Source organism: Triticum aestivum, chromosome 3A (assembly GCF_018294505.1).
Source record: "Triticum aestivum cultivar Chinese Spring chromosome 3A, IWGSC CS RefSeq v2.1, whole genome shotgun sequence".
NCBI classification, from domain to species: Eukaryota; Viridiplantae; Streptophyta; class Magnoliopsida; order Poales; family Poaceae; genus Triticum; species Triticum aestivum.
In genome coordinates this window covers 157,074,794-157,085,921 of record NC_057800.1, presented here as the reverse complement: position 1 = coordinate 157,085,921, position 11,128 = coordinate 157,074,794, and the positions used below count along the sequence as shown (strand labels likewise).

The following is an 11,128-nucleotide window of genomic DNA, read 5'->3' as shown; positions in this document are numbered from 1 at the left end:
CGCACGGCGATGAAGAAGAAGATGAAGGCCAGCGGCTCGACCAGCCGCTCCGCACGCTGGTGACGGCCGCCGCGGTCGGCCGGTTTCCGTTGTGTACCCCCAATCCCCCTTCTGCATTCCGATCTTGCATGTATGAACTCGTATGAACTGCTATGAACTAGTATGAACTACCCCTATCCTTATCTACCTCCATTCCCCATTCCCCTCCGTCGTGGATCGAATCTAGCGTGCGTGCATGTCGAAGAGAGAGAAGTGCTTACCGCCATTGATGAAGTCAGGTGGTCTTCTTCCTCTGCTTCGATCCGCCGCCGCCGGTGATGGAGTCCGGTGATCTTCTTTCTCTGCTCCAATCCGCCGCCACCGATGAGAATTGGGAGACTGGGGAAGAGTGGGGAGAGGGAGCGGTGAGGGGCGATGAGGCTAATAACTGCCGGCGCTTCGAGAAGCAACACGGCTTCTCGAGCGTGGCCGCATGTGTGCAGCCGCCGCCGCCCACGTGCACCGCTCGGGCCTGGCCCTGAAGAAACTGCCGATTCGTGCATTTACAATGAGCCAGGCCTGAAGGTGCTTTAAGAAGCGTGTGATACAGGCCCAATAATATATGTGGACCATCAAATAGGCTGATCACTTCCCACACGGGCTTGATTGAGGCCTATGCAGGCAACCAAACACGCTGGGCCGGCCGAGTCGCACGGGTCCTGCGTCGCATTTCATAGGAGCTCGCTCCACTAAAAAAAATCGCTCGCTCCACTAAAAAAAAAAAGAATCGCTCGCTCCTGGCACGCTCGTGAGAAGCTGGCCATCGATTCCTGGCAATGGAGTTGAGGATTTCAATGGCGCGGCTCCACCACCTTCTCTCCCGCGCGCTCTCCTCCCAATGCCTCATTCGCCCCTCTCCGCCCCCTTCGTCAGCGCGCCCGACTCTCCCGCTCCACTCTCAGCCTCCTCGTCCCCATGGTCGCAGCCTACCCCCTTTCCTCGCCGCCGCCTCGCGGTACTACGCGTCATCCATATCCAGACGGCGGCGGCGCGGGTCGGCGCCGCCGATGCTGCCGAGGCGGAGGACAGCCGGGAGGAAGGGCCCCATCGAGCTCAACGTGCAGATTGGTATCGAGGAAGCCCTCCCCGACGCCCCCCTCGTCCTGGTGATAGCTTCCGCACGCTATTTTCGCTCCTTGGATTTGTTTAATTCATAATAAATTGTCTCTAATTACGAATGGCGACGCAGAGTATTGCAGAAGCACTTCGAAATGACGGTGGGAAGGCAACGAAGTTGTCACTCCACAATCTGGACAATTCGGAGTACACGACCAGAGACCCTTGTATAAGCAGTGTGGATAAGTACGATAGCTTTGATGTCTCCCTACTGCTTTGTGATGACGGTTTCATCAGGAAGCTGAACAAGGAATGGAGGGATGAAGACCACGCGACGGACGTTCTGTCCATGTCGCAGCATATCCCAGGGCTCCATATTCCCATTGTAAGACGTGCTGTTGAACTAGTTTATCTGTTACAGATGTTTCTGTCAGATCTTATTATTTACTTGTTGTTTTCTGTTCAACGGCTGCAACTAGGTGACATAGTAATTTCTGTTGAGACAGCCCGATGGCAAGCAGAAGAGAGAGGCCATACACTTCCTGATGAGATAAGAATTCTCATGGTTAACCTCTCTGACTTACTGCTACCATCACATTTGCTTTCCTTATTGGGGTGCCCGCGTGTTTCTGTTTGTAGTTGTGTAGGTCTTGTCTGATTTATCAGTGAGCTCCTATTATAGTTTGAACGGTCACAATAGAAAAATTAGTGCTATGTTTGTATTTACTTCATCGGTTTTTATTTTGAATTAGTGCTATGTTTGAAAGTTGAAAGTTGCATACCAAGACAAACATTCAAGTTTTGTCTATTGGCTTGACCGCGTGACTATCTTCTGTGTACAAATAATTACTTAGATGCTACTTCTGGTGTATCTTGTGAAGAAATCTCCATGTGTTGTTCAGTGTTGGAATAGGTTGAAGCTTGCGAGCCTATTCTATGCTAACCAACTTATATTCATCAGGTTCATGGATTATTGCATTTATTGGGCTTTGATCATGAACTCAGCGAGGAGGCTGAAGAAGAGATGGAGAAGGAAGAAGAACAAATATTAAATACTCTTGAATGGAAAGGGAAAGGACTCATTAGGAGTGCATACCATTTCTGTACTGATAGGTCGCCCTTGCAGATTATTTTTGTGTGTTTTTTCTTTATGTGGGTTGCCACCTGTTTCTTCTCACTGGCGTACCTCTGAACTTTTAATATGTAGAAGCCAATAGATAAAATGAGTTTACGGGAGGGTCATCAGCCAAAACTGACCCATATAATATGTGATATAGATGGAGATGGTGAGTTGGCGAAGCATCAAGAAGTATACTGTTTATGCTGGATCTTACCAACTTCTAGCAAGTAACTTCTTTGCAAAAATATTAAGGTACTGTTGTTGATTAGGAAGGATGCCTACGTTCAGAATCGATAGAATCTTTGAGAGAGGCAATATCATGGGGAGTAATTGTTATCATGCTTACTGGCAAGGTGGGTTTTACTCTTATATATTCATCATGAATGCAAAGCTATTCGGCCGTCCAATGTGAATGGCCGTGATCTGAGGTTAAGGCTAGTTCCTGCTCTTTCCTTAACAGTATTACTGATTATCAATGGTACGGGTAGCTTTCCCACAACATATAGTATGTTGAAGTAGTCTTGATGTCTTGATGAAAGCTGAAAGTTATTTCAGTAGGATGTTAGTGCTTCTATGTAGCTTCTTATCTTAGTTGCGGTTTAATTTCAGATGGAATTCATATAATGAGCAATATAATTTAGACTTGTGATGAGTTACAGCTGACTATTTGTGATATTAGTCTTAAGCACACTATGAAGTTTTGTAAGAAATGCAGAAGCAAAGCATGTAAATATTCAACATAAGATGACTACATTTTTAGTATAATTGTATTTTTTCGAAAAGGTAGTATAATTGTATGTTTCTAATATTTTCTTGATTTTCATCCCTTTTAATTAGAACCGTGCTTCCACCAATAGCAACCTTCAAGCTTCTTAATTTAGAAGGTAGAGACGATTTTATATCGGAGAGTTCACCTGGTATATTTCTACAGGTACATCCTCTCCATTTTTACCCGAATAGTTGTAGAAATTGGAAATTGGTTATCAAGGCCACACCACACTGGCTTTGTGCCAGTGTTCTTTTGGCACCCATATCCATCTTTGTCGAACTAGACATGTCTGGACATTCGAGTAAAATTTTATGTGTCCAATTGCTCTACTGAATCAGGCACCCTAATCCATTGTTAGACTGCAACACCCTTGGTTCCTATGAGAATAACCGGCTAACCCTGCTTTATGTCATCTATGCTTTTCTACTGTATGCTTGTGTGTGTGTGTGGGGGGGGGGGGGGGGGGGGGGGGTTCTGCTCATGCCTGTGTGTAATTGCCCTTCTATAAGAGATGCGGCATTGAACAGAATGCCATGAAATGATATGTTTTTTTTTTTGCACGAATTGGACATGATTAAATTTGTTGATGTCCAAACACTTCAAAAAAATTGAACTTTTCAAAGTTTTGGCCAATCCATGCGAGTTGTTTCTTCAGCTGCGTAATATGTAGTACACCACCTTCATTACATATGAATGTAGAACCAAATTTATTTATTTTGCAAGCCTATGCAGGAGGATAGGATAGAAGGAAGTAAGTGCCGAGCCCTCATCATTGTCAGTCTTTATACTTGTTTGAACAATGGTAAGAATGTTTTTTTTCAATCGACATTTTACCCTTATAAAGTTATATTTTGCTATCCTCGATCCAGGGTTCACTTGTATATGGGGAACATGGCCAACTTACTTAGAGCAAACTTAGATGTGGATATATGCAAGGAGGTAGTGATTTACAGTATGTCAGCTGATTACTTTCTGCTAGCAGCTGTACTTTTGTCAGAATTTTAGTGCTGCGCCTGCCCATCTTCCACCGAACTTTTAATACTTTGCCTGCTGTTCTTTTATTAGGAGGATTTGCAGGGCATTTATTTTGATTCTCGTCTATTCTTTATAGTGAATGTGGATGTTAGGCATGAAATGTGCTATCCTTGAGCTTGAATCATTTTTGTATCAGTTGTCGACTTATTAAGGTTATGCGTCCCTTTTAGCGATGTATAAGATTGTCAGATATTATATTTAAATTCCTTTTGTTCCATTTGCAGGCATGTTTGTACTCCTTGAAGCATAAAATTCCTCTTGTTGCATACTGTGAGGAACAATGTTTGAACATCCTTCCGTCGACTTGTTGCACACTGTGCACCGTGAAACCAAGGTACGGTATTTAGGTTTTTGCTAGAATAACTTCACTTACCTTCCTTTCTAACCATGTTAAGCAGTTGAGCCAACATTGAGATTATGTCATAGGTAAAAGTGATGCCTTCAGTTGAGGACCTTTTGGAATATTCATCCATTCAGGTTTGTTAATGTAACTATGGCAAGTGCAAAGTGGATATGCCATTGGATGATGAGTTTTTCTATATTTGGATCAGTTTCGTTTAGAGTGAACTTACACGGTTTACTTGCATTTGCAGAAGTTGCTGTTCCTTGGCGATGCGGAGGAAGATTTATCTGTCCTCAGACAACGTTGCTCGGGACTAACGGAAGGGAAAGCATGTGTTGTCAAAGAGCAGCTAAATGCACTTGAGATTGTTCCCCTTAATGCTTCAAAAGGTGGTGGTCTAAGGGTTCTACTTGATCATCTCGGAATAACTGAAGACGTATGAATTTGTTCCCATCAATGAACTGCATTTACTGTTCCTTTTGTACCTTATTTCATCTTCTTCATTTTTGAAAGGAATGCAGTAGGGGAATCCCCTGCAGAGATTTTGTATCTTATTTCATCTTTGTATTGTGCTCGCTTAGAAAGCATCGCCACCACCATAATGTATTTACAGCTAGTATGTCTGCTTATGCAGTCTGATCTTGAAGCCATTGGAGACTACCAGATGGCTAAGCAATAAGTGATCCAACTGACATGATTACTGAAGCATTCTTTAGCAAGAGTGTGCTGATGATAGCTTCAGATATTCTAGGAAATGGAACATATGGAACATATGGAATGCACAAAAGACAATGTATTGTGGTCCAGGAACTACGAAAAGTCGCAAGTTTGTGATACCATCCATTAGGGCTGGCTACGAAAAGGTTTTGCGCATTTTTTGTACCTCGGGGAAGGGATGTGGGTGTTGGAGTGGAAAATTTCATGTCTACTTCAGGTAATGTGGTTTTAAAGTTTAAAATTATGTACTTGTAGTATTTTCATTGGTTTTGACGAGAACCTCCTCTTGTTGAACAGAAAAGAAAACAAGACGAGCCTATCCATGAAGAAAAACACCAACTGAAGGCACATTTTTTAACTTGTGATGACCTAATAGGAATTTTCTTGTGGCCCTTGATTTTGATGAACATGCCATTGGTCAATACTGTTTTTTCACAGTATAATTGCTCCTCAATCAATGGTTCTTCTACCATCTGGCGGGTTTTTTGTTGTTGTAAGAAAGTAAGAAGAGAATAGATGGTGTTAGAAGGGAGAGAGAGGATTGGTGGAATAGTTCGTTATATTGCTTGAGCCTCGTGGGCATATATATAGGAGTACAATCATCTATTTGGAGTACAAGACAAGGCGGAACAAATCCTAGTCTATCTCGTCTTTCCTAATAAACATTATATTCAACAGATGGTATAGCATCATGGGCAAGTTTAACGCAAAGAGCTGTATCTGTTGAGTTGTTCCGACTATGATTGAATCTATAGCATCATGTTGCAACCATTCATTTTTTACAGTTAACTTTACATACAGACGGAAATGAAATCAGACATAAGAGCACTCAGGCTGATCCCAGTAGGAAAATTAGTTTTAATTTCCATGTGAAAGTGTATAAGTAGTGTAGGTTCGTGAGAAGTGGAGGCTTGGCACGCTAGTCATATTCCAGGGTTTTGCTTTGTTAAGAGTTGATATGCATTTGTACATCCTTTTTTTTTCTTTTGAACCAGATGCATTTGTACATCTTGTTCTGGTGTGCAGAGTTGATATCTGAATCGATAACTGGGAGTGGCAAGAGATCATGCTCATGCTGCCGACGATTAGGATGGAAGAGGTACGTCGCGTCAATCGCACCCGATTAGTCGGAATCATGGCAGTTTTATACAACACATTGCATAGTAAGATCGGTCTGAACTCAGACAACTCTTTTTGAGGGTCTTTGATTTTTGGAATAAGAACAAGCACCGTATTGTTCACCTCTTCTGGCATGTCTCTGGTTTCAAAAAAAAAAGCATTGCACACGACTGACCTGAGCAGACCCTGGTGATTTATATAGAACCCAAGTCGTCCGAACTTTATCAGGGTGCATCATGAATAGTGCATGCTCGACTTCGAAGTCGGTTATCGCGGTGAGCAAGGCACTAGACGGGCGACAGCCGTCTGAGCTTTATTATGGAGATGCCCTGCTCCTCATAAGGTGCGCGTATTCGTCTGGCGCCTAATAACTGATTCACTTGCCACGTGGGTGAATAAAAAACGACGAAATCTGGAGGTGACTGACTTATGCCCACTCTGTGCTTCCGAGCCGGAGGACACGTTCCACACTTTTTGCAGATGTCCTCGTGCTGTGTCCTTGTGGCAAGCAATGGCGGCACACTGGAACCTCCCGGCTGTGAACAAGATGGTGCGAACTGGGCCTGAATGGCTGCTACAGATCCTCGGCGAAATCTCGGAGATGGAGAGGCTGCAACTGCTCATGACGCTGTGGCGCGTATGGCATGTAAGTAACGAGATTGTTCACGATAAACGGCCACCAGAAGTAGAGTCCTCGAGACGTTTTCTGCTGAGCTATGTCAATTCCTTGGAAGCAGTCCGGCTACACCCCCATGCTGATCATGTTAAAGGCAAAATGGTGATTGGTGGGGAGCATTCTAGAGGCTCGTCATCAACTGTGGTTCAGCCCAAAGAGCCAGGACTCCGGTGGGCGCTGCCGCCGGCGGGATGGATGCCACTGAGCGTTGACGGCTCATTCTGCGTGCACGATGAGACGGCAGGTGCCGGTATGGTCTTACGGGATGCTGCAGGAGCGATCATATTCTCTTCTTGCAGAGAGCTGCGGTCCTGTACGTCGCCGCTCGAAGCAGAACTTGAAGCATGCAGGGAGGGGATCCAGCTTGCGCTCCAATGGACAACGTTGCCAATTGTAGTAGAGATGGACAGCCTGGAGGCCACACAGCTCGTCCAAGACAAGAGCTTAGACAGATCAGCGAATTCTATGCTGATAGAAGAAATCAAGACTAGTCTTCAATCTGGAAGGGAGTTCTTAATCAAGCACATTAGACGTGAGCAAAATAATGTAAGCCACTACATGACTAACTTTGGCAGGAGAGAAAGACGTACTGCCGTTTGGCTTAAATCTGGACCTGGAGATGTACTGAACATTTGTAAGGCAGATGTACCTGCTGCTTGATTAATATATAACTCCTTTTCCACCGCAAAAAAAAAAGGTTATCGGCGCACATAAGCGCTCATTCATGGTGTCATCTACCTTCCGATGGACTAAAACAGTGATCACATCTGGCGATGTGTCATCTTGAGCTAAGAACAGTCTATTATAGAATTCATTAGCGGCCTTCTCAAGTCCCTCCTGGTCAGTCACAGTAGTCCCATCACTAAGCTTAAAGGACTTGATCCTATTAGTCCTAGCATTTTCTTTGGCCTCTGCCTGGAAAAAATTACGTATTGCGATCGCCCTCGGCCAGCCACACAGAGCATGGGATCGTTGTTTGGCTGCCATTTCCTCTCGTGCCCTAAGCTCGGATATTCCATTTATTAGCCATTTCTCTTCTGCCGTAGGTCACGACCAAAGAAACTTGGCTCGAAGGACTTCTAGGCGTTTGCGCAGCTTTGTACCGAGCCAAAGTCCTCCCTGCTCCAAGTTTGTAACCCCATTCAAAGAAGTAGCCATAGCATCTAGACCAGGCCCGGTTGGCGCCCAAGGATTCTCGACTGTATTAGCATAGTTTTGTCATGCATGGTCTAAGCATTTTTTTAAACGGAATGGTCGCTGTCCACCTCCCGTGTCAAACCAATCTGATTTCTTCACCGGCACGACTAAAGCGCAATGGTCAGATTCTGTTGTTTGGACATGTCCCACCAAACGTGTGCTTATTTTATTCACGCGGAAGTTAAGAAAATGCAACACGCATTACATCACTGCGTCATGCACACCCATACCGTATGTCTTAATCCGAAGTACAAACAGAGCTAGGTACCGACCTTTTTTCTGAAAATGAGGATGACCCGCGGTCATGCATGCAAACATTTTATTAATTACTCCCTCCGTTCGGAAATACTTGTCATTGAAATGAATGTATCTAGATGTATTTTAGTTCTAGATACATCTATTTTCATCCATTTTGATGACAAGTATTTCCGGACGAAAGGAGTATTAATCAAGACCTTAGAAAGTAATACTTCTACATCAGTAAGTCTTTTTTTTGCGGATGAAAAACTTGTATTATTCAACTCATAAAATTACAATCAACAGCAGCCAGCTGGACAGTTTCCTTAAGACCAAAAAATAAATCAGTAAATCCGAAGCCATCATCTCAATAATATCTGTCGCTACTCCTATGAAGGGGTGCAGATTATCTGAGCCGCATACCCAAACCTCACACCAAAGCCCAACATCTAAACTGAAGGGCCCAACCAAGCTGCATTGTCGGGTCTGGGGAGCTAGGTACCGACCTATTGTCCTAATCACCCGGTAGTAGTATAGTTGAGTACCCATCACTCGACATGCATACTCGCCGGCCATGTCCTGTTCGTGTATTGTGAGCTCACCGGCTAGTCTGGACAGAAGGCAAGGTGATAGTTCGCATCTGCCACGCAAGACTAGACTTTCTCAACGTCGAGGCAGAAAAGGTTCACGCCAGCGGTGTTGCATGAGAATGAGATGGGAACGTTGAAGCCTTCGACTACCGAGATTTCGCAGTTGTCCAAGGCAGGGTCGCTGCTAAGCGTGAACTCGATCAGCGTCACTGCCAACCGTATGCATAGCTTAACTATTGACAAATATATTGCGATGTCGGACCTCCCCCCCCCCCCCCCCCCCCCCCCCAAAAAAAGTATGAATTAATAGTATTTAATTCGTTCATATGAAGAACGTTTGAGTAGAAGGAACTATCGTATTCCTACTTAACGTCTTTGATGCTATTAAATGTCGCGATTTATATTGAAATATCGTTAGCTAATGTGACACTAGGAAAAATAAAATAAGAATTATCTTTTCCATAATATAGTAATCGGTGTAAAAATACACACATATATGATCAAGTACACCAGCATATTTCATAAAATAAAGAAGATGTGGTGTTGTGATAGTTAGCACACTATATCTATTTTGTGAAGTTGTATGTTCAAAACCTGGTATTGTGTTTTCCAATATATTTTACAGTTTTCCACTATTTTTATTTGATGTGATTGAAGCTAATTCTTTCAAAAATTAAAAAACTATTCAAGATTCGGAGAAGTAGATCCAGAAAAAGGATTCATGGGTAGGGATTCATGGAAGGATTTTAAGGGAACTAGTAATCATGCACGCAAATGCACGTATCGAATAATGTAGTACACATTTCATTGTACATGTAAAAAAAAACTGCCCATAATCAATTTTCAAGCTAATAATAATGTGTATAGATCACACTAAACTATATTCTATTTGGAATAGTTGTTTCACCCCGGAACTTCAACACAGAAGACATATTTTCATTTATCATCTATGATTGGACACATTACGTTTAATACATAATGCAAAAATATACTTCCTCCGTCCGGTGAAAAGTGTATTTTTTTCGACAAGGGGAATATATTAATATCGCGAAGATATCAATTACACCCAGCCTCTGCACCAACAAGTTGTTCAAAGACAACTAGGATGCACAACCAAGAAAAAAATAAAAAAAAGAGAGAAAAAGAAAACAAAGACCCCATCATGGCGATGAAGCACTCGCAACAGCAATACTCTAAACACCACCGAAGAAAACACCTGGATCGCAAAAGAGATTCTTCAAAAACAACGCCTCCAAGAAGGAAACAAAGCACACGCGTTGTCGTCGCCCGATCGAAGATCTTGAGTTTTCACCCTGAAGAAAGTCCGAGTTCCTAAAACAATGTCTTCAGCAAGGCCATTGCCAGGCACAACCAATGAATGCCAGACCTTAGATTTTCACCTTGGAATTCGCAACTCGGTACTCAAGGAGCACCACCAAAAATGTAATCCACCTTTGTTGCCACCCCCTCATTCCAAGGTCATTGCTACAAGTGTCCAAAACCCAACACACAGGAAAAACCTGTGCCGCCATTCTTCATCACTGCCAAGACATTTCTCCACCATGACAAAACCTCCAATCACAGACACCATGACATTCCCCTCTCTGTCACTGCCATGAAAATCTATATTTAGACATGTCCCATGACATCGTCAAGAAAGCGAAGCTTCGTGCCACTCTCTTATGAGGCATCACTGGCCAACTCCAGGAACGGATGACTGGATCGGTTCCCATCTTGATATCCAGTGGCGTCATGCGCCAATTGGCAGAATCACTAAGAGGAAGACCGAAACTCGTCGATGTCTCGATCGAGGAGGTCCGCATGAAGCAGATTGACGACATGGCGCTCAAAAAATAGTAGGGTCAAACCACCCTTTATTTAGGCCGAGCCCGCAACCCCCACGCTGCCGGCCAGTAGTAGAGGAGAAGACAAACGCCGATAATCATTGTGTTCTCAAGGGTAGATATTACCCAGATGGAGATTTCTTGCAGGCAGGTTGCCCTGCTAGCGCTTCCGCTACGTGGAAGGCGATAATCATTGGCAGAAAAGTTCTCAAGAGGGGTTTGATACGTAGAATTGGTGACGGAACAACTACGGAAGTATGGCATGACAACTGGATACAAGGAAGCAACACTTTCAAACCTGTATGCAATATGGGTAGTGATCCCATACATCTTGTATCTGATCTGATGACGGAGGAGGGCGAGTGGAATGATGAAATTATCGAGAG

General features: G+C 43.7%; 1 pseudogene; it reads left to right on the top strand.

The window, feature by feature from the left end:
* The first annotated feature begins 715 nt into the window (after positions 1-715).
* On the top strand, positions 716-5,296 carry LOC123060792 (endoribonuclease YBEY, chloroplastic-like; annotated as a pseudogene).
* The last annotated feature ends 5,832 nt before the right edge of the window (positions 5,297-11,128 follow it).